Here is a 23,332-nt window from a genome sequence, read left to right as displayed (position 1 = left end):
CCATAGGTATTCTGACAAGCAGTCAATACTTTTGAAAGCACTTCAGGCAAATGTATTTTAAAGATATTTTAGCCTTTGTTTAAAAAAAAAAAGAGGGGGATGCCAGTTTTCCATTGCAACCACGTTTATTTCTCTACCACCTCAATTGCACCAAAAAAAAATGTATTTTTTTGGGCTGAATAATACTTAATATATTCAGAGTAATAACAATCAGGACGTTGTGTCCAGTGGGGTAAATGCAGATGGGAAAACCCCATGCTTCAGCTCATACATATTTTATAGCCACTATGCTGCATTAGTTGGGCTACAGGTGATAATGCTTGTTGCTAATAGCACATCTGATAATGTAGACCATGCGTAGACTCTATGCATGGTCCAATATGTTATTCATTTGTTTAGTAACATTTTGTACGAATATGTTATTGGGCTAATTTCTGGAGGTGGAAATTATATTTCAGTTGGTGTCAGCATTATTTTTTTAAAATTAATTTTGGAGTAGAATGTCCTTTTTAAAAAGTCCACAGGAACTGAGCTTCTCAGTCCTACATAAAAATGATCCTTTTTATTACATGAAAGGGGAGGTTAAATTGGCCCCAGGAAAACGATCTGAGATCGACTTAAAGACATGCTCCGGGACTTTTACACGAGGAAGTATTGTTTTTTAACCTCCTGCTTTGGGATGGATGTGTCAATGTGTAGTTCATACATGCAGTTTTGTCTGTTTCTTTTTAATGCGATTGGATGAACCTGAATTGTCATTAAGATATTATAGGCCTACTGCTGCATTAGCCTATAGGCTATCTCTGAGTTCCTTGCGCTAATTTCTTTAGCTGCCAATGGATCACGGTTTGTCGCTTTAAGTTTCAGTTGCGGAATTTATTCAAATCAAATTTTATTGGTCACGTACACATGGTTAGCAGATGTTAATGCAAGTGTAGCGAAATGCTTGTGCTTTTAGTTCCCGACAGTGCAGTAATATCTAACAAGTAATCTAACAATTTCACAACAACTACCTTGTACACACAAGTGTAAAGGGATGAATAAGAATATGTGTATATGGATGAGTGATGGCCGTGCAGCATAGGCAAGATGCAGTAGATGGTATAGAGTACAGTATATAAATGAGATGAGTAATGTAGGGTATGTAAACATTATATAAAGTGGCATTGTTTAAAGTGGCTAGTGATACATTACATCAAGATGGCAAGATGCAGTAGATGGTATAGAGTACAGTATATACATGAGATGAGTAATGTAGGGTATGTAAACATTAAATAAAGTGGCATTGTTTAAAGTGACTAGTGATACATTTATTACATCCAAGTTTTTATTATTAAAGTGGCTAGAGATTTGAGTCAGTATGTTGGCAGCAGCCACTCAATGTTAGTGATGGCTGTTTAACGGTCTGATGGTCTTGAGATAGAAGCTGTTTTTCAGTCTCTCGGTCCGTGCTTTGATGCACCTGTACTGACCTCGCCTTCTGGATGATAGCGGGGTGAACAGGCAGTGGCTCGGGTTGTTGTCCTTGATGATCTTTTTGGCCTTCCTGTGACATCGGGTGATGTAGAGGTAGTTTGCCCCCGGTGATGCGTTGAGGGCAGTGCAGTTAGTTATTCTTGCTTTAACCCCTGCTTTTATGCCTTTTAGTTGTTCTAGCTGTCAAACTCTTGCTCCTAGGCATTGTAAATAACTTCTTATTTTGCCTTTGTTGTTGTCCTGCCTCTTCCCTGATTTTATACTTCATACTTGACCAGGATCCTTGCTGTCAGACCCTGCAGTCCCAGCCCCAGTGACAGTCTTGTCCTTAGCGGCAGGATTGTAGGGCCGGGACGATACCAGTGTCCCAATACTCATTAGTATCGTGGCACGGAAATAAAACACGAAGCAGATTGAACTTCTTTAGGAAAACCAGCCCTCATGTTGGAAACAAGCATCATTATGTTGTCATCCAGAGTCACCTTTCATTTATTTTCCAAGCTATGCATGCACTATTTTACATACAACAGGTTTTTAAAGGACCAAAGAGTTAGGTCTGCTTTGTGTTTTCATTTTTGCCATGGGAAAAAAATATTGCGATTGTGGTATCGTCACAGCCCTAATGGATTGGCTGAATTATTAACCAGCAGCTAGCGCCTCAGGGGACTTAGGCTGGAAACAGCACACCACTACATCCACCAAATGATCGGGCCAGGATGCCCTGTAGCCAGCCACAGAGGAACCTATGAGGAAAAGCTTTTAGCGGTGCAGCTAATTATCACTACCATGTATAGGCTATATGGATTAGCATCCTGCATGATTAGCAGACATGTTCATCATTGTCCAGAAATTCCAGACTGCGGTTTCTCTATTGCTTGGCCTAGCTGTTCCTTATATTCTCAAGTGTTGTTGCAGTAGAAGCCAACGTCGTATTTGATGTCATATTTTTTTTTGAGACCTTATTATCAAAAGAACTGTCAAGCAGTGCTAGTTAAAGGGAGACGTCCTTGACGTTTATGTGAGAGATGATTGACAACAAAGGAGATCCGAGTCGTCTGAAGAGCGACCCCATTAGCGTTGTGTCCCAGACGAGGGCTCTCTCGGAACAAGCCACTGATTTATGAAACATCCAGCAATTTTTTTTACATTTTCTTTTTCATTTTTTTCATCAAGCTTTATTCTTTCATGATCAGCACAAGCCTCTGAAGAATGGCTGCCTTGTCTCTGTCCTGGTCCTTCTTCTCTTTGTGTCTGAATTTTCTTTTGCAGCCAGTGGAGAGGAGACTTATAGTGCATTCGGAAAGTATTCGGACCCCATTCACTTCTTCAACATTTTGTTACGTTACAGCCTTATTCTAAAATTGATTACATCGTTTTTTCCCTCGTCAATCTACAGACAATACCCCATAATGACAAAGGAAAAACTGGATTTTAGAAATGTTTGCAAAAAACTGAAATATCATATTTACATAAGTATTCTGACCCTTTACTTAGTACTTTGTTGAAGCACCTTTGGCAGGGATTACAACCTCAAGTCTTCTTGGGTATGACACTACAAGCTTGGAATGCCTGTATTTGGGGAGTTTCTCCCATTCTTCGCTGTAGATCCGCTCAAGCTCTGTCAGGTTGGATGGGGAGAGTCGCTGCACAGCTATTTTCAGATCTCTCCAGAGATGTTCAATCAGGTTCAAGTCCAGGCTCTGGCTGGGCCACTCAGGGACATTGAGACTTGTCCCAAATCCTTTGCTGTGTTGTCTTGGCTGTGTGCTTAGGGTCGTTGTCCTGTTGAAAGGTGGACCTTCGCCCCAGTCTGAGGTCCTGAGCGCTCTGGAGCAGGTTTTCATGAATGATCTCTCTGTACTTTGCTCTGTTCATCTTTCCCTCGATCCTGACTAGTCTCCCAGTCCCTGCCGCTGAAAAACATCCCCACAGCATTATGCTGCCACCACCGTGCTTCACCGTAGGGATGGTGCCAGGTTTCCTCTTGACGTGACGCTTGTTGTTGTTTTTGTCGCACTGCTTTGCTTTATCTTGGCCAGGTCGCAGTTGTAAATGAGAACTTGTTCTCAACTGGCCTACCAGGTTAAATAAAGGTGAAATAACAAAAAAAAATTCAGGCTAAAGAGCTCAATCTTGGTTTCATCAGACCAGAGAATCTTGTTTCTCATGGTCAGAGTCCTTTGGGTGCCTTTTGGCAAGCTCCAAGTGGGCTGTCATGTCCATTTTTACTGAGAAGTGGCTTCCGTCTGGCCACTCTATAAAGGCCTGATTTGTGGATTGCTGCAGAGATGGTTGTCCTTCTGGAAGGTGCTCCCATCTCCACAGAGGAACTATGGAGCTCTGTCAGAGTGACCATCGGGTTCTTGGTCACCTCCCTGACCAAGGCCCTTCTCCCCCGATTGCTCAGTTTGGCCAAACTTCTTCCATTTAAGAATGATGGAGGCCACTGTGTTCTTGGGGACCTTCAATGCTGCAGAAATGTTTTGGTATCCTTCCCCAGATCTGTGCCTCAACACAATCCTGTCTTGGAGCTCTACGGACAATTCCTTTGACCTCATGGCTTTGTTTTTTCTCTGACATGTACTGTCAACTGTGGGACCTTATATAGACAGGTGTGTGCCTTTACAAATCATGTCCAAACAATTGAATTTACCACAGGTGGACTCCAATCAAGTCTTAGAAACTTCTCAAGGATGATCAATGGAAACAGGATGCACCTGAGTCGCACAGCAAAGGGTCTGAATACTTAGTATTTCTGTTTTTTATTTTTAATAAATGTGCAAAAATGTCTAAACCGGTTTTCGCTTTGTCATCATGGGGTATTGTAAGGTAGATTGAGGGGGGGGGTATGTAATGATGTTTTAGAATAAGGCTGTAACGTAACAAAATGTGTAGGGGTCTGGGGGTCTGAATACTTTACGAATGCGCTGTATATACTGCTGTACATATTTACTTTGTAATTGCGCCGTGGTTTCCACCATCTTCTTGTTTTCACAGAATAATGGAGATTTGCAGAATCCACGTCAAAAAAAATGCTAATTCTTTATATTTCTTCCAGAATATGGCTCATAGGGATGGCTATTTAAGAGGCAGTACATTTCATTTACGTTGCAACCAAAACATTCTCCCACACCACTTAGATAGATCCTGCTCACTTTCTTTGAGTAATAAAAAAAATAGGGTGGGAAAGTATATATTTATTGTGTACCGAGTTAAAGGAAAATGACCGTCTCTTTTGAACATGTGAATATGCAGACGTTACAAAAAAAAACTGTTACTCCGAATTCTAAGAAGTAAATATCAAGTAAATAAATATAATAACCTATCTGCTGAATCACTATTGTTGAAAAGGGGGACATTATATGCAAAAGTATGTGAGCAATACTGTGCAATCGTTTATCTATTTAGGTCTAGGTCTATGCCTTTTATTCTTACTTGGCAAGGATAGTATGACTAGGCCAGTCCCTTGGTGTTGGCGTTTGTCCCGTTTTTTAATGTTGTGAAGAATAGAAACAAACAAACAGTTCCCCCGGTGGCCAAGGAGGGTAATATTTCTCCACAGGCTGAGGCACTGGGCTGTAGGCCAACTTTGGAAAGGCAGCGCTAATGACTGTCACACAAAGGCCAAATGTCTAACGGCGAGGCGGGGGAAGCCGTTGGCGGCTCGGCTCACTGGCTCTCACACCGACGCTCAGAATGTGGGGCACAGCCAGCCGGCTATGGTGGCATACTCCATCATCGCTGCCTGCAGCACTGACCAGACCGCCTCTAACCTGGCCTTCCGTCCCTTAACCGTTGACCTCTTATCCGGTTCTTCCATTGCAGACTCTATTCTGCTCCCTTCTTTGTTCGTCCCTTTATTCATAGTGTTCACTAGCTTTTCTGGATATAATCTGCCCCACTATTTAATATTAATTCCTCTTTTCACCCTACTCCTAACCACTAACCCTAACCTCACTCCATCAACCTTTCCATCTCCTCATTACAGGAGGGGGGGTTGCCCTCTTTCCTAGTTCACTGACGTGCGCTGTGATTGGTTCAGAACCCAGAGTCAGTGATGCATCTTGCGTCCTCTCCTCAGGGCTACAGTGAATGAAGACGAGGAGGAGTATAATGGGCAGCTTGGCTGCAGGGTGGCCAGTGGAAACAAATGTGAACGCAGCAGGGGTTTTGTGCAGGAAAGCAGTCATCTTGCAGTTCTCTCTGCCACTGTGAGCTCTTGGCCCAGAGCCCAGGTCCACCACACTAAGGAGCTGAAGTGGGCACTTTTAGAACAGCTCCACTAAACACAAGGCCAAGGACAGAAGGGGTGCGTGTGTGTGTGTGCGTGCGTGCGTGCGTCACATCAGTGCAAGAAGCGACAGTTTGTACCACAGGCTATGCCAGATCATGATCTCTCCATTAGTTCGATTTAATAATGCTTCACTGCAAAATAATGAGCCACTCTTACTATTATGAATCCCGTAACGAATGACCATTAAAAATGTGATAAAATCAATACGAATCCCTCAACGGCTGCTACGGACGAGTAACATTTAATGAGTTCATCATCACGTTGCTTCAGTGAGCACCAAATCAATTGATTTGACAGTGGCACTCCTTGGCTGACAGTTTAGCTTTTGGTGATGAAAAAGATCTGACAGTTATTAAAATGGCCAGAGAGGGAATTGTGTCTGAAAAACCTGTGTCCCTTTGTTGTTGTGTTGTCATCCTCAATTCCTCCCCTCCTAGTGGAAGCAAACAGGGCTGTGAAGAGCAAGTGTGTGTGCCTGTGTGTGCGTGCTTGTGGGTGTGAACATGCTCTCACTCCCTAGTATGAACCTCCTCCACTTAGCCATATAGAAGCCATACTCAAATGGTGTACCGCGGTCCGCTAATATTGAGTTGCACCGCCTTTTGCCCCCAGAACAGCCTCAGTTCGTCTGGGCATGGACTACAAGGTATCGAAAGCGTTCCACAGGGATGCTGGCCCATGTTGACTCCAATACTTCCCACAGTTGTGTCAAGTTGGCTGGATGTCCTTTGGGTGGTGGCCCATTCTTGATACACACGGGTAACTGTTGAGCATGAAAACCCCAGCAGCGTTGCAGTTCTTGACACACTCAAACCGGTGTGCCTGGCAGCTGCTACCATACCCCATTCAAAGACACTTACGTTTTTATCTTGCCCATTCACCCTCTGAATGGCACAATCCATGTCTGAATTGTCTCAAGACTTAAAAATACTTATTTAAACTGTCTCTTCCCCTTCATCTACACTGATTGAAGTGGAGTTAACAGGTTACATCAATAAGGGATCATAGTTTTCACCTGGACAGTCAGTCGTAGAAAGAGCAGGTGGTCCTAGTGTTTTGTACACTCAGTGTAATATATACAGTACCAGTCAAAAGTTTGGATACACCTACTCATTCAAGGGTTTTTCTTTATTTTTACTATTTTCTACATTGTAGAATAATAGTGAAGACCATCAAAACTATGAAAAAGCATATATGTAATCATGTAGTAATCAAAGAAGTGTTAAACAAATCAAAATATATTTGAGATTCTTCAAAGTAGCCACCCTTTGCCTTGATGACAGCTTTCTACACTCTTTGCATTCTCTCAACCAGCTTCATGAGGAATGCTTTTCCAACAGTCTTGAAGGAGTTCCCACATATGCTGAATACTTGTTGGCTGCTTTTCCTTCACTCTGCAGTCCAACTCATCCCAAACCATCTCAATTGGGTTGAGGTCGGGTGATTGTGGAGGCCACATAATTTGATGCAGCACTACATCACTCTCCTAGTCGAATAGCCATTACACAGCCTGGAGGTGTGTTTTGCGTCATTGTCCTGTTGAAAAACAAATGATAGTCCCACTAAGCGCTAACCAGATGGGATGGCTTATCACTGCAGAATGCTGTAGTATCCATGCTAGTTAAGTTTGCCTTAAATCCAAAATAAATCACTGACCGTGTCACCAACAAAGCACCATCACACCTCCTCCTCCATGCTTCACGGTGGGAACTACACATGCAGAGATCATCCATTCACCATCCAACGCCTCACAAGTCCTCAGCCTAGAAGGCCAGCATCCCAGAGTCGCCTCTTCGCTGTTGACGTTGAGACTGGTGTTTTGCGAGTACTATTTAATGAAGCTGCCAGTTGAGGACTTGTGATGCATCTGTTTCTCAAACTAGACACTCAAATGTACTTGTCCTCTTGCTCAATTGTGCATCGGGGCCTCCCACTCCTCTTGCTATTCTGGTTAGAGCCAGTTTGCACTGTTCTGTGAAGGGAGATCTTCAGTTTCTTGGCAATTTCTCGCATGGAATAACCTTAATTTATCAGAACAAGAAGACTTTCAATAGAAAGTTCTTTGTTTCTGGCCATTTTGAGCCTGTAATCGAACCCACAAATGCTGATGCTCCAGATACTCAACTAGTCTAAAGAAGGCCAGCTTTATTGCTGATTTAATTAACACAACAGTTTTCAGCTGTGCTAACATAATTGTAAAATGATTTTCTAATGATCAGTTAGCCTTTTTAAAATGATAAACTTGGATTAGCTAACACAACGTGCCATTGGAACACAGGAGTGATGGTTGCTGATAATGGGCCTATGTAGATATTTCATAAAAAATCAGCCGTTGTCCAGCTACAATAGTCATTTACAACATTAACAATGTCTACACTGTATTTCCTATCAATTTGATGTTATTTTAATGGACAAAAAATTTGATTTTCCTTGAAAAACAAGGACATTTCTAAGTGACCCCAAACTTTTGAACGGTAGTGTATGTATCTACAACTTTATTGGAGTTTACCTGTGGTAAATTAAATTGATTGGACATGATTTGGAAAGGCACACACCTGTCTATATAAAGTCCCACAGTTGACAGTGCATATCAGAGAAAAAAAACAAGCCATGAGGTCGAAGGAATTGTCCATAGAGCTCCAAGACACAGGATTGTGTTGAGTCACAGATCTGGGGAAGGGTACCAAAAGAATTCTGCAGCATTGAAGGTCCCCAAGAACACAGTGGCCTCCATCATTCTGAAATGGAAGAAGTTTGGAACCACCAAGACTCTTCCTAGAGCTGGCCGCCCGGACAAACTGAGTGGGGGAGAAGGGCCTTGGTCAGGGAGTTGACCATGAACCCAATGGTCACTCTGATAGAGCTCCAGAGTTCCTTTGTGGAGATTGGAGAACCTTCCAGAAGGACAACCATTTCTGCAGCACTCCACCAACAGCCCTTTATGGTAGAGTGGCCAGATGTAAGCCACTCCTCACTAAAGGGCACATGGAGTTTACTAAAGGGTACCTAAAGACTGTCAGACCATGAGAAACAAGATTGTCTGGTCTGATGAAACCAAGATTGATCTCTTTGGCCTGAATGCCAAGCGTGACGTCTGGAGGAAACCTAGCACCATGCCTATGGTGAAGCATGGTGGTGGCATAATCGTGCTGTGGGGATGTTGTTCAGAGGCAGGGACTAGTTGACTAGTCAGTGTCGAGGCAAAGATGAACGGAGCAAAGTACAGAGAGATCCTTCATGAAATCCTGCTCCAGAGTGCTCAGGACCTCCGACTGGTGCGAAGGTTCACCTTCCAAAAGGACAATGACCGTAAGCACACAGCCAAGACAATGCAGGAGTGGCGTCAGGACAAGTCTCTGAATGTCCTTGAGTACCCCAGCCAGAGCCTGGACTTGAACCTGATCAAACGTCTCTGGAGAGACCTGAAAATAGCTGTGCAGCGACGCTCCCAATCCACCCTGATAGAGCTTGAGAGGATCTACTGAGAAGAGTGGGGAAAACGACCAAATACAGGAGTGCCAAGCTTGTAGCGTCATACCCAAGAAGACTCCAGGCTGTAATCGCTGCCAAAGGTGCTTCAACAAAGTACTGAGTAAAGGGTCTGAATACTTATGTAAATGTTATATTTCAGTTTTTTTTATAAATTAGCAAACATTTCTAAAAACCTGTTTGTGCTTTGTCATTAAGGGGGTATTGTATGTAGATTTACGAGGCGGGAAAAAACAACAATTTAATACATTTTAGAATAAGGCTTTAACGTAACAAAATGTCACAAAAGTCAAGCGGTCTCAATACTTTCTGACAGCACTGTACATACACACTAAATGACCAAAAGTATGTGGACACCTGCTCGTCGAACATCTCATTCCAAATTCTAGGGCATTAATATGAGCTGGTCCCCCTTAGCTGCTATAACAGGCTCCACTCTTCTGTGAAGGCTTTCCACTAGATGTTGTAACATTGCTGCAAGGACTTGCTTCCATTCAGCCACGAGCATTAGTGATGTCGGCCACTGATGTTGGGCTATTAGGCCTGGCTCGTAGTCAGCGTTCCAATTCATCCCAAAGGTGTTCGCTGGGTTTGAGGTCATGGCTCTGTGCAGGCCAGTCAAGTTCTTCCACACCGATCTCGACAAAGAATTTCTGTATGGACCTCACTTTGTGCATGGGGGCATTGTCATGCTGAAACAGGAATGGCCTTCCCCAAACTGTTGCCACAAAGTTGGAAGCACAGAATCATCTAGAATGTCATTGTATCCCTTCACTGGAACTAACGGGCTTGGAAAAACAGCCCAGACCATTATTCCTCCTCCACCAAACTTTACAGTTGGCACTATGCATTGGGGCATGCAGCGTTCATCCACCATTCCCAGATTCAGATGGTGAAGCGCGATTCATCACTCAAGAGAACGCGTTTCCACTGCTCCAGAGTCCAATGGTGGCAAGCTTTACACCACTCCAGTCAACGCTTGGCATTGCGCATGTTGATCTTAGGATGACGTTGCTTCCGGAGGCAGTTTGGAACTTGATAGTGAGTTTTGCAACCAAGGACAGACGTTTTTTACATGCTACGTGCTTCAGTACTCGGCTGTCCCATGCTGTGAGCTTGTGTGGACTGCCACTTTACTCCTTGACGTTTCCACTTTACAATAACAGCACTTACAATTGACCGGGGAAGCTTTAGCATGGCAGAAATTTGACCTACTAACTTGTTGTAAAGGTGGCATCCTATGACGGGGCTGAAGTGGAGCGGGTTGAGAGTTTCAAGTTCCTTGGTGTCCAAATTACAAACAAACTATCATGGTCCAAACACACCAAGACACTTGTGAAGAGTGCACAACAACATCTTTTCCCCCTCAGGAGACTGAAAAGTTTTGGCATGTGTCCCCAGATCCTCAAAAAGTTCTACAGCTGCATCATCAAGAGCATCCTGACCAGTTGCATCACCGCCTGGTATGGCAACTGTTCGGCATCTGACCGTAAGGCGCTACAGAGGGTAGTGACATCCTGACATCCAGGACCTATATACTAGGCGGTGTCAGAGGAAGGCCCAAAAAATAGTCAGACTCCAGTCACCCAAGTCATAGACTGTTCTCTCTGCTACCACATGCATGGCAAGCGGTACCGGAGTGCCAAGTCTAGCACCAAAAGGTTCCTTCTACCCCCAAGCCAAAAGACTGCTGAACAATGAATCAAATGGCCACCTACCCCCGCCCCCTTGTTTTTACACTGCTGCTACTCGCTGTTTAATATCTATGCATATTCACTTTACAAATTACCTCGACTAACCTGTAGTCTTTTTGGACCCGTGAAGACCTCTAATGTGAGGACAGATTAGCATGAATCCAGTTTCTGCTGTCATTGTTTTAGGGAAAAGTGCCCTTAACCCAGAACTATTTTGGTTAGATGAGTTGGACTCCAATCTGACTTAGTTAGCCTAGTGCTTTTAGAGATGGGCTTATTCCCCAAACCTCTTATCCTCTTTAGTATTTTAGTAATGGCTACCCCTAGATTTTAAATTTTTTTGGAAAGATGAATGTTTGCGCAATGGCCTTCAGGTACTTTCCTCCTGGTGTTTAGTGTTCTTAGGGTTAAGATTGCTTGATCAGGCTCTCTTTTACTCTGTTCCAAGGGTTTTCCCAACTTCTCTCTGTGTTGGAGGGTTAACTTTCTGTTAAATAAAGGTTACAAAAACAAACCAAAAAATACTTTCCGGATAGTAACTAAGTCCATTCCCTGTTGGTGAGTAGAGTGCTGGCCGGGCCAGTGAGAGCTGATCACTAATGCCGTCTGACACAAAGCGATGTGACTTCCTCCCCATCTCGCTGCCCCAGGCTACTAGTGGACACACACACAGCACGACAGCAGCATTTGCACTCCACCCTCTTGTCACTCCTCCTCTCCCACTTCCTCCCCAGCTTAAAATTACCCTTCTCTAACCTCTGGGACCCATGACTAGAACAGGAGTAGAGAGAGCGGTCTCTAAAAGGACCTCTTGGGTTTTTAGCCGTGTTCCTGCCTGAAAGGGTTTAATGGAGTTGAACTAAGGGCAATAAGCTGACCAGGACACATGGTGTTTCAGTGGAGCTGTAGTGCAGCAGTGGGATCTACCCGGTCCAGTCCAATGGCTGTCATTCTTAGAGAGAAGGTTTTTCATATTCCCCTATTGCATAAAACACACAGTACAAGGAATATAGACTCGCGATGCTTTTCAAAGGAGTGCGTAGAATCGTCTTAAAAGGGAAGATACACACCTCTAAGGATGTAGCCAACAGTCAGTTCTGCTTCATGTGCATTTTACAGTGATCATCACAGAGAACCGAATCGGTCGTACGCTGTTATTTCTGTACCGCCATAGGCTACGTTTCATTGGAAATGCGAAAGTATGTAGCCTCCAATCAATCCTACTACACTTTTACACAGACAAAGGGCGAGATAGATGTATTTTCCTACTGTATAACACCACTGGAACGTGCATTGAAGAAGTATACCTCTGTAGTGTTGTCACGATACCAACATTTTACAAACGATACGTACCAGGCCAAGTATCATGATACCGAGTAGTATCGTGATTTAACGGTTCGCCCCTTCGGCCAGACACTTGTTCCCGTTTTCTAAACGTTCTCTATAAACCTGTCACTGAAATTCACACTTCTACTCAATACAGCACATTGAATTTAACTTCACACTGCATAGAATGGTTGATTTGCTCATATTTGCAAAAGTGGTTTATCAAACTAATAATTAGCAACCTGGGATTAGTTTAAAATGGGCCAGGACTTGGTTTGTGAAATTCTATAAAATGCCTGTGAATCCCGATAGAGGGGGAAAAAAGGCATCGCAGGTAATATGGGTGATATTTGTTTTTAACAGTTAAGGGTAGAGACAAGCTGTTTTCTTTGCTGTAAAGCTGTAAGCATTTTCCCTCTCTAACACTTAGCGGCTGCACAACTGTGAACTTGCAAAGTCTACTCAAACTGGTCAGTGCTCTTGGTTACAACAGGTGATGAAATTATACCATCATCAACATTGCTCGCTTTGCGCGCAGCTCCAATGTAACACATGTACAAATGTAAGAACAGAAGACTCGTCTGGGTCTGCAGCCCTGCTCGCCATTACTGCTAATTCTATATTTTTAAACTGACGGAGAAAAAGATGCGCGTGAAGAGCGGCCGGAGAGAAGCAGGTAGTTGAGGGCTAGTAGAGGATGCTTAGAGAAGCAGGAGAGTGAGGGCTAGTAGGGGATGCATAGAGAAGCAGGAGAGTGAGGGCTAGTAGGGGATGCATAGAGAAGCAGGAGAGTGAGGGCTAGTAGGGGATGCATAGAGAAGCAGGAGAGTGAGGGCTAGTAGAGGATGCATAGAGAAGCAGGAGAGTGAGGGCTAGTAGGGGATGCATAGAGAAGCAGGAGAGTGAGGGCTAGTAGGGGATGCATAGAGAAGCAGGAGAGTGAGGGCTAGTAGAGGATGCATAGAGAAGCAGGAGAGTGAGGGCTAGTAGGGGATGCATAGAGAAGCAGGAGAGTGAGGGCTAGTAGGGGATGCATAGAGAAGCAGGAGAGTGAGGGCTAGTAGAGGATGCATAGAGAAGCAGGAGAGTGAGGGCTAGTAGGGGATGCATAGAGAAGCAGGAGAGTGAGGGCTAGTAGGGGATGCATAGAGAAGCAGGTGAGTGAGTGAGGGCTAGTAGGGGATGCATAGAGAAGCAGGTGAGTGAGTGAGGGCTAGCAGGGGATGCATAGAGAAGCAGGGGGGTGAAGGCTAGTAGGGGATGCACAGAGAAGCAGGGAGTGAGGGCTAGTAGGGGATGCATAGAGAAGCAGGGAGTGAGGGCTAGTAGGGGATGCATAGAGAAGCAGGGGGTGAGGGCTAGTAGGGGATGCATAGAGAAGCAGGGGGTGAGGGCTAGTAGGGGATGCATAGAGAAGCAGGTGGGTGAGTGAGGGCTAGTAGGGGATGCATAGAGAAGCAGGGAAGTGAGTGAGGGCTAGCAGGGGATGCATAGAGAAGCAGGGGGTGAAGGCTAGTAGGGGATGCACAGAGAAGCAGGGGAGTGAGGGCTGGTAGGGGATGCATAGAGAAGCAGGGTGTGAGTGAGGGCTAGTAGGGGATGCATAGAGAAGCAGGGAAGTGAGTGAGGGCTAGTAGGGGATGCATAGAGAAGCAGGGGGTGAGGGCTAGTAGGGGATGCATAGAGAAGCAGGGAGTGAGGGCTAGCAGGGGATGCATAGAGAAGCAGGGGGGTGAGGGCTAGTAGGGGATGCATAGAGAAGCAGGGGGTGAGGGCTAGCAGGGGATGCATAGAGAAGCAGTTGGGTGAGTGAGAGCTAGTAGGGGATGCATAGAGAAGCAGGGAAGTGAGTGAGGGCTAGTAGGGGATGCATATAGAAGCAGGTGGGTGAGTGAGGGCTAGTAGGGGATGCATAGAGAAGCAGGGAAGTGAGTGAGGGCTAGCAGGGGATGCATAGAGAAGCAGGGGGGTGAAGGCTAGTAGGGGATGCACAGAGAAGCAGGGGAGTGAGGGCTGGTAGGGGATGCATAGAGAAGCAGGGTGTGAGTGAGGGCTAGTAGGGGATGCATAGAGAAGCAGGGAAGTGAGTGAGGGCTAGTAGGGGATGCATAGAGAAGCAGGGGGGTGAGGGCTAGTAGGGGATGCATAGAGAAGCAGGGAGTGAGGGCTAGCAGGGGATGCATAGAGAAGCAGGGGGGTGAGGGCTAGTAGGGGATGCATAGAGAAGCAGGGGGTGAGGGCTAGCAGGGGATGCATAGAGAAGCAGTTGGGTGAGTGAGAGCTAGTAGGGGATGCATAGAGAAGCAGGGAAGTGAGTGAGGGCTAGTAGGGGATGCATATAGAAGCAGGTGAGTGAGTGAGGGCTAGTAGGGGATGCATAGAGAAGCAGGTGAGTGAGTGAGGGCTAGTAGGGGATGCATAGAGAAGCAGGGTAGTGAGGGCTAGTAGGGGATGCATAGAGAAGCAAGGGAGTGAGGGCTAGTAGGGGATGCATAGAGAAGCAGGGAAGTGAGTGAGGGCTAGTAGGGGATGCATAGAGAAGCAGGCGGGTGAGGGCTAGTAGGGGATGCATAGAGAAGCAGGGGGTGAGGGCTAGTAGGGGATGCATAGAGAAGCAGGTGAGTGAGTGAGGGCTAGTAGGGGATGCATAGAGAAGCAGGTGAGTGAGTGAGGGCTAGTAGGGGATGCATATAGAAGCAGGTGTGTGAGTGAGGGCTAGTAGGGGATGTATAGAGAAGCAGGTGAGTGAGTGAGGGCTAGTAGGGGATGCATAGAGAAGCAGGTGGGTGAGGGCTAGCAGGGGATGCATATAGAAGCAGGGTAGTGAGGGCTAGTAGGGGATGCAAAGAGAAGCAGGGAGGTGAGGGCTGGTAGGGGATGCATAGAGAAGCAGGTGAGTGAGAGCTACTAGGGGATGCGGAGAGAAGCAGGGAAGTGAGTGAGGGCTGGTAGGGGATGCACAGAGAAGCAGGGGGGTGAGGGCTAGCAGGGGATGCATAGAGAAGCAGGGAAGTGAGTGAGGGCTAGTAGGGGATGCATTGAGAAGCAGGTGAGTGAGTGAGGGCTAGTAGGGAATGCAAAGAGAAGCAGGGGAGTGAGGGCTGGTAGGGGATGCAAAGAGAAACAGGGGGTGAGGGCTGGTAGGGGATGCATAGAGAAGCAGGGGAGTGAGGGCTAGTAGGGGATGCATAGAGAAGCAGGTGAGTGAGGGCTAGTAGGGGATGCATAGAGAAGCAGGAGAGTGAGGGCTAGTAGAGGATGCATAGAGAAGCAGGAGAGTGAGGGCTAGTAGGGGATGCATAGAGAAGCAGGAGAGTGAGGGCTAGTAGGGGATGCATAGAGAAGCAGGAGAGTGAGGGCTAGTAGAGGATGCATAGAGAAGCAGGAGAGTGAGGGCTAGTAGGGGATGCATAGAGAAGCAGGAGAGTGAGGGCTAGTAGGGGATGCATAGAGAAGCAGGTGAGTGAGTGAGGGCTAGTAGGGGATGCATAGAGAAGCAGGTGAGTGAGTGAGGGCTAGCAGGGGATGCATAGAGAAGCAGGGGGGTGAAGGCTAGTAGGGGATGCACAGAGAAGCAGGGAGTGAGGGCTAGTAGGGGATGCATAGAGAAGCAGGGAGTGAGGGCTAGTAGGGGATGCATAGAGAAGCAGGGGGTGAGGGCTAGTAGGGGATGCATAGAGAAGCAGGGGTGAGGGCTAGTAGGGGATGCATAGAGAAGCAGGTGGGTGAGTGAGGGCTAGTAGGGGATGCATAGAGAAGCAGGGAAGTGAGTGAGGGCTAGCAGGGGATGCATAGAGAAGCAGGGGGGTGAAGGCTAGTAGGGGATGCACAGAGAAGCAGGGGAGTGAGGGCTGGTAGGGGATGCATAGAGAAGCAGGGTGTGAGTGAGGGCTAGTAGGGGATGCATAGAGAAGCAGGGAAGTGAGTGAGGGCTAGTAGGGGATGCATAGAGAAGCAGGGGGGTGAGGGCTAGTAGGGGATGCATAGAGAAGCAGGGAGTGAGGGCTAGCAGGGGATGCATAGAGAAGCAGGGGGTGAGGGCTAGTAGGGGATGCATAGAGAAGCAGGGGGTGAGGGCTAGCAGGGGATGCATAGAGAAGCAGTTGGGTGAGTGAGAGCTAGTAGGGGATGCATAGAGAAGCAGGGAAGTGAGTGAGGGCTAGTAGGGGATGCATATAGAAGCAGGTGAGTGAGTGAGGGCTAGTAGGGGATGCATAGAGAAGCAGGTGAGTGAGTGAGGGCTAGTAGGGGATGCATAGAGAAGCAGGGTAGTGAGGGCTAGTAGGGGATGCATAGAGAAGCAAGGGAGTGAGGGCTAGTAGGGGATGCATAGAGAAGCAGGGAAGTGAGTGAGGGCTAGTAGGGGATGCATAGAGAAGCAGGCGGGTGAGGGCTAGTAGGGGATGCATAGAGAAGCAGGGGGTGAGGGCTAGTAGGGGATGCATAGAGAAGCAGGTGAGTGAGTGAGGGCTAGTAGGGGATGCATAGAGAAGCAGGTGAGTGAGTGAGGGCTAGTAGGGGATGCATATAGAAGCAGGTGTGTGAGTGAGGGCTAGTAGGGGATGTATAGAGAAGCAGGTGAGTGAGTGAGGGCTAGTAGGGGATGCATAGAGAAGCAGGTGGGTGAGGGCTAGCAGGGGATGCATATAGAAGCAGGGTAGTGAGGGCTAGTAGGGGATGCAAAGAGAAGCAGGGAGGTGAGGGCTGGTAGGGGATGCATAGAGAAGCAGGTGAGTGAGAGCTACTAGGGGATGCGGAGAGAAGCAGGGAAGTGAGTGAGGGCTGGTAGGGGATGCACAGAGAAGCAGGGGGGTGAGGGCTAGCAGGGGATGCATAGAGAAGCAGGGAAGTGAGTGAGGGCTAGTAGGGGATGCATTGAGAAGCAGGTGAGTGAGTGAGGGCTAGTAGGGAATGCAAAGAGAAGCAGGGGAGTGAGGGCTGGTAGGGGATGCAAAGAGAAACAGGGGGTGAGGGCTGGTAGGGGATGCATAGAGAAGCAGGGGAGTGAGGGCTAGTAGGGGATGCATAGAGAAGCAGGTGAGTGAGGGCTAGTAGGGGATGCATAAAGAAGCAGGTCAGTGAGTGAGGTCTAGTAGGGGATGCATAGAGAAGCAGGTGAGTGAGGGCTAGTAGGGGATGCGTAGAGAAGCAGATGAGTGAGGGCTAGCAGGGGATGCATAGAGAAGCAGGGAGTGAGGGCTAGTAGAGGATGCATAGAGAAGCAGGGGGATGAGGGATAGTAGGGGATGCATAGAGAAGCAGGTGAGTGAGGGCTAGTAGGGGATGCGTAGAGAAGCAGATGAGTGAGGGCTAGCAGGGGATGCATAGAGAAGCAGGGAGTGAGGGCTAGTAGAGGATGCATAGAGAAGCAGGGGGATGAGGGATAGTAGGGGATGCATAGAGAAGCAGGTGAGTGAGTGAGGGCTAGTAGGGGATGCATAGAGAAGCAGGTGAGTGAGTGAGGGCTAGCAGGGGATGCATAGAGAAGCAGGGGGTGAAGGCTAGTAGGGGATGCATAGAGAAGCAGGGGTAGTGAGGGCTGGTAAGGGATGCACAGAGAAGCAGGGGAGTGAGGGCTGGTAGGGGATGCATAGAGAAGCAGGGTGTGAGTGAGGGCTAGTAGGGGATGCATAGAGAAGCAGGTGGGTGAGTGAGGGCTAGTAGGGGATGCATAGAGAAGCAGGGAAGTGAGTGAGGGCTAGCAGGGGATGCATAGAGAAGCAGGGGGGTGAAGGCTAGTAGGGGATGCACAGAGAAGCAGGGGAGTGAGGGCTGGTAGGGGATGCATAGAGAAGCAGGGTGTGAGTGAGGGCTAGTAGGGGATGCATAGAGAAGCAGGGAAGTGAGTGAGGGCTAGTAGGGGATGCATAGAGAAGCAGGGGGGTGAGGGCTAGTAGGGGATGCATAGAGAAGCAGGGAGTGAGGGCTAGCAGGGGATGCATAGAGAAGCAGGGGGGTGAGGGCTAGTAGGGGATGCATAGAGAAGCAGTTGGGTGAGAGAGCTAGTAGGGGATGCATAGAGAAGCCGGGAAGTGAGTGAGGGCTAGTAGGGGATGCATATAGAAGCAGGTGAGTGAGTGAGGGCTAGTAGGGGATGCATAGAGAAGCAGGTGAGTGAGTGAGGGCTAGTAGGGGATGCATAGAGAAGCAGGGTAGTGAGGGCTAGTAGGGGATGCATAGAGAAGCAAGGGAGTGAGGGCTAGTAGGGGATGCATAGAGAAGCAGGGAAGTGAGTGAGGGCTAGTAGGGGATGCATAGAGAAGCAGGGAAGTGAGTGAGGGCTAGTAGGGGATGCATAGAGAAGCAGGGGGTGAGGGCTAGTAGGGGATGCATAGAGAAGCAGGTGAGTGAGTGAGGGCTAGTAGGGGATGCATAGAGAAGCAGGTGAGTGAGTGAGGGCTAGTAGGGGATGCATATAGAAGCAGGTGTGTGAGTGAGGGCTAGTAGGGGATGTATAGAGAAGCAGGTGAGTGAGTGAGGGCTAGTAGGGGATGCATAGAGAAGCAGGTGGGTGAGGGCTAGCAGGGGATGCATATAGAAGCAGGGTAGTGAGGGCTAGTAGGGGATGCAAAGAGAAGCAGGGAGGTGAGGGCTGGTAGGGGATGCATAGAGAAGCAGGTGAGTGAGAGCTACTAGGGGATGCGGAGAGAAGCAGGGAAGTGAGTGAGGGCTGGTAGGGGATGCACAGAGAAGCAGGGGGGTGAGGGCTGGTAGGGGATGCATAGAGAAGCAGGGGAGTGAGGGCTAGTAGGGGATGCATAGAGAAGCTGGTGAGTGAGGGCTAGTAGGGGATGCATAGAGAAGCAGGTGGGTGAGGGCTAGCAGGGGATGCATAGAGAAGCAGGTCAGTGAGTGAGGGCTAGTAGGGAATGCAAAGAGAAGCAGGGGAGTGAGGGCTGGTAGGGGATGCAATGAGAAACAGGGGGTGAGGGCTGGTAGGGGATGCATAGAGAAGCAGGGGAGTGAGGGCTAGTAGGGGATGCATAGAGAAGCAGGTGAGTGAGGGCTAGTAGGGGATGCATAGAGAAGCAGGTCAGTGAGTGAGGTCTAGTAGGGGATGCATAGAGAAGCAGGGGGGTGAGGGCTAGTAGGGGATGCATAGAGAAGCAGGGGGTGAGGGCTAGTAGGGGATGCATAGAGAAGCAGGTCAGTGAGTGAGGTCTAGTAGGGGATGCATAGAGAAGCAGGGGGGTGAGGGCTAGTAGGGGATGCATAGAGAAGCAGGGGGGTGAGGGCTAGTAGGGGATGCGTAGAGAAGCAGGTGAGTGAGGGCTAGCAGGGGATGCATAGAGAAGCAGGGAGTGAGGGCTAGTAGAGGATGCATAGAGAAGCAGGGGGATGAGGGATAGTAGGGGATGCATAGAGAAGCAGGGGGGTGAGGGCTAGTAGGGGATGCATAGAGAAGCAGGGAAGTGAGTGAGGGCTAGTAGGGGATGCATAGAGAAGCAGGGAGTGAGGGCTAGTAGGGGATGCATAGAGAAGCAGGTGGGGGAGTGAGGGCTAGTAGGGGGTGCATAGAGAAGCAGGTGGGTGAGTGAGGGCTAGTAGGGGGTGCATAGAGAAGCAGGGAAGTGAGTGAGGGCTAGTAGGGGATGCATAGAGATGCAGGTGAGTGAGTGAGGGCTAGTAGGGGATGCATATAGAAGCAGGTGAGTGAGTGAGGGCTAGTAGGGGATGCATAGAGAAGTAGGTGAGTATGGGCTAGTAGGGGATGCATAGAGAAGCAGGTGAGTGACTGCTAGTAGGGGATGCGGAGAGAAGCAAGTGAGTGAGGGCTAGTAGGGGATGCATAGAGAAGCAGGTGAGTGAGGGCTAGTAGGGGATGCATATAGAAGCAGGTGAGTGAGTGAGGGCTAGTAGGGGATGCATAGAGAAGCAGGGTAGTGAGGGCTGGTAGGGGATGCATAGAGAAGCAGGTATGTGTGGGCTAGTAGGGGATGCATAGAGAAGCAGGGGAGTGAGGGCTGGTAGGGGATGCATAGAGAAGCAGGTGAGTGAGGGCTAGTAGGGGATGCATAGAGAAGCATGGGTGTGAGGGCTAGTAGGGGATGCATAGAGAAGCAGGGAAGTGAGGGCTAGCAGGGGATGCATAGAGAAGCAGGGTAGTGAGGGCTAGTAGGGGATGCGTAGAGAAGCAGGTGAGTGAGGGCTAGCAGGGGATGCATAGAGAAGCAGGGAGTGAGGGCTAGTAGAGGATGCATAGAGAAGCAGGGGGATGAGGGATAGTAGGGGATGCATAGAGAAGCAGGGGGGTGAGGGCTAGTAGGGGATGCATAGAGAAGCAGGGAAGTGAGTGAGGGCTAGTAGGGGATGCATAGAGAAGCAGGGAGTGAGGGCTAGTAGGGGATGCATAGAGAAGCAGGTGGGGGAGTGAGGGCTAGTAGGGGGGTGCATAGAGAAGCAGGTGGGTGAGTGAGGGCTAGTAGGGGGTGCATAGAGAAGCAGGGAAGTGAGTGAGGGCTAGTAGGGGATGCATAGAGATGCAGGTGAGTGAGTGAGGGCTAGTAGGGGATGCATATAGAAGCAGGTGAGTGAGTGAGGGCTAGTAGGGGATGCATAGAGAAGTAGGTGAGTATGGGCTAGTAGGGGATGCATAGAGAAGCAGGTGAGTGACTGCTAGTAGGGGATGCGGAGAGAAGCAAGTGAGTGAGGGCTAGTAGGGGATGCATAGAGAAGCAGGTGAGTGAGGGCTAGTAGGGGATGCATATAGAAGCAGGTGAGTGAGTGAGGGCTAGTAGGGGATGCATAGAGAAGCAGGGTAGTGAGGGCTGGTAGGGGATGCATAGAGAAGCAGGTATGTGTGGGCTAGTAGGGGATGCATAGAGAAGCAGGGGAGTGAGGGCTGGTAGGGGATGCATAGAGAAGCAGGTGAGTGAGGGCTAGTAGGGGATGCATAGAGAAGCATGGGTGTGAGGGCTAGTAGGGGATGCATAGAGAAGCAGGGAAGTGAGGGCTAGCAGGGGATGCATAGAGAAGCAGGGTAGTGAGTGCTAGTAGGGGATGCATAGAGAAGCAGGGGAGTGAGGGCTGGTAGTGGATGCATAGATAAGCAGGGTTGTGAGGGCTGGTAGGGGATGCATAGAGAAGCAGGGTAGTGAGGGCTAGTAGGGGATGCATAGAGAAGCAGGGTAGTGAGGGCTAGTAGGGGATGCATAGAGAAGCAGGTGAGTGAGTGAGGGCTAGTAGGGGATGCATAGAGAAGCAGGTGAGTGAGTGAGGGCTAGTAGGGGATGCATAGAGAAGCAGGTGAGTGAGGGCTAGTAGGGGATGCATGGAGAAGCAGGTGAGTGAGGGCTAGTAGGGGATGCATAGAGAAGCAGGTGAGTGAGGGCTGGTAGGGGATACGGAGAGAAGCAGGTGGGTGAGGGCTGGTAGGGGATGCGGAGAGAAGCAGGTGGGTGAGGGCTGGTAGGGGATGCGGAGAGAAGCAGGTGGGTGAGGGCTGGTAGGGGATGCGGATAGAAGCAGGTGGGTGAGGGCTGGTAGGGGATGCGGAGAGAAGCAGGTGTGTGAGGGCTGGTAGGGGATGCGGAGAGAAGCAAGTGAGTGAGGGCTGGTTGGGGATGCGGAGAGAAGCAGGTGTGTGAGGGCTGGTAGGGGATGTGGAGAGAAGCAAGTGAGTGAGGGCTGGTTGGGGATGCGGAGAGAATCAGGTGAGTGAGGGCTGGTTGGGGATGCGGAGAGAAGCAGTTGAGTGAGGGCTGGTAGGGGATGCGGAGAGAAGCAGGTGGGTGAGCGCTGGTAGGGAATGCGGAGAGAAGTAGGTGAGTGAGGGCTAGTATGGGACGCATAGAGAGGTAGGTGAGTGAGGGCTGGTAGGCGATGCTGCTGGCTGATTACAGCTGCCACACCTGATATGTGCATGAAAGTCAAGTAGATATTATTGGACCTGTGCATACAAGGGACTGGTGGCTTTTGCTTAAATTCAACAAAATGTATAAACAAAACTGATTTTATACCAGCAGGTTCTTTAGATCGGTAGGGCTGAAACACTTGGTAGTATCATATAAAACGGTACAAAGGTACAGTATTCTAAAATGTTGGTATCATAAGTATTGTGACGTTTTGGTACTGTGATATTACCGTGGTACCAGTATACCGTACAACACTATAAGTGCTATATTATTAATAGATGTTCTCGGCCAGCGAGTGCCGGAGTCGGTCAGATCAGTGTTTCTCAAACCTCTCCTCGGGGACTCCCAGACGTTTCACAATTGAGTTGTTGCTTTGAACTAGCTCACCTGATTCAACTAGCCAAGGGCTTGATGATTAGTTGACACGTTTAAATATCAGGTGTGCCAGCTCTGGAATAGATCAAATGCATGGAACGGCTGGGAGTCCCCGAGGAGAGGTTCGAGAACCACTGGGTCAGTTGATGATATGCTAGCCAATGGGGCAGCCGGGGCAGTCTAGCGTGGTGATAGTGGCATTAGCTCTTAGCACTTCGTCCGTTTCTCTTCCTGTTGCAGTGTTCACACATGAGCGCTTTGAGTGACAGTGGAATTTATGGGCTCCGCTCGAACGGCACCCCATGTCGAGTGTCCCCAGGGGCCCCCCAGTCCCTCGCCTCCATCAGCCTGGCACAGGCTAGAGGTGGCCAACAGTACTAGTCCCCTAGGACGGGCCGTATGAACACATCGACATGATTCTAGTTAGGACATGCTATCCCAGTTTGAACACGTCCTAGTTTGAACACATTCTAGTTATTCTATTTAGGTCTGGGCGGTATCCAGATTTTCATACATCATACCCTTTCTGTACCATACCGGGGTATACTGTATTACCGGAAGTGCACACAAGGGGTACTTTTTTATGCACAAAACCATTTAGGCAACAGGGATCTTGATCCAGGAGGATAAACCTGGATAAGAAGTTTGTCTTCACATCAGAAGGCCCAAAGCCCCGATCTTAAATGCTAACACAGAACCGTCAGTGCCCATTTTAAAATCATTTTTTGCTTTGATTCTAACTCTCACTCTATTTGGTCCTCTGCTCCTGTCCTCTCCATTAACATTGACCAGAGAGAGGATGATAGGAGGTGCTAGATCAGAAG

At 48.4% G+C, this 23,332-nt stretch overlaps 1 protein-coding gene across 2 annotated transcripts in view; it reads left to right on the top strand.

The window, feature by feature from the left end:
• The window catches only part of capn15 (calpain 15), an 80,380-nt gene that overhangs the window by 25,630 nt on the left and 31,418 nt on the right, over window positions 1-23,332 (top strand). The window lies entirely within an intron of this gene.

This window comes from Salmo salar, chromosome ssa19 (genome assembly GCF_905237065.1).
Source record: "Salmo salar chromosome ssa19, Ssal_v3.1, whole genome shotgun sequence".
In the NCBI taxonomy this organism is placed as follows: domain Eukaryota; kingdom Metazoa; phylum Chordata; class Actinopteri; order Salmoniformes; family Salmonidae; genus Salmo; species Salmo salar.
The sequence above is the reverse complement of the archived record's forward strand: the minus strand, read 5'-3'. Positions and strand labels throughout refer to the sequence as shown.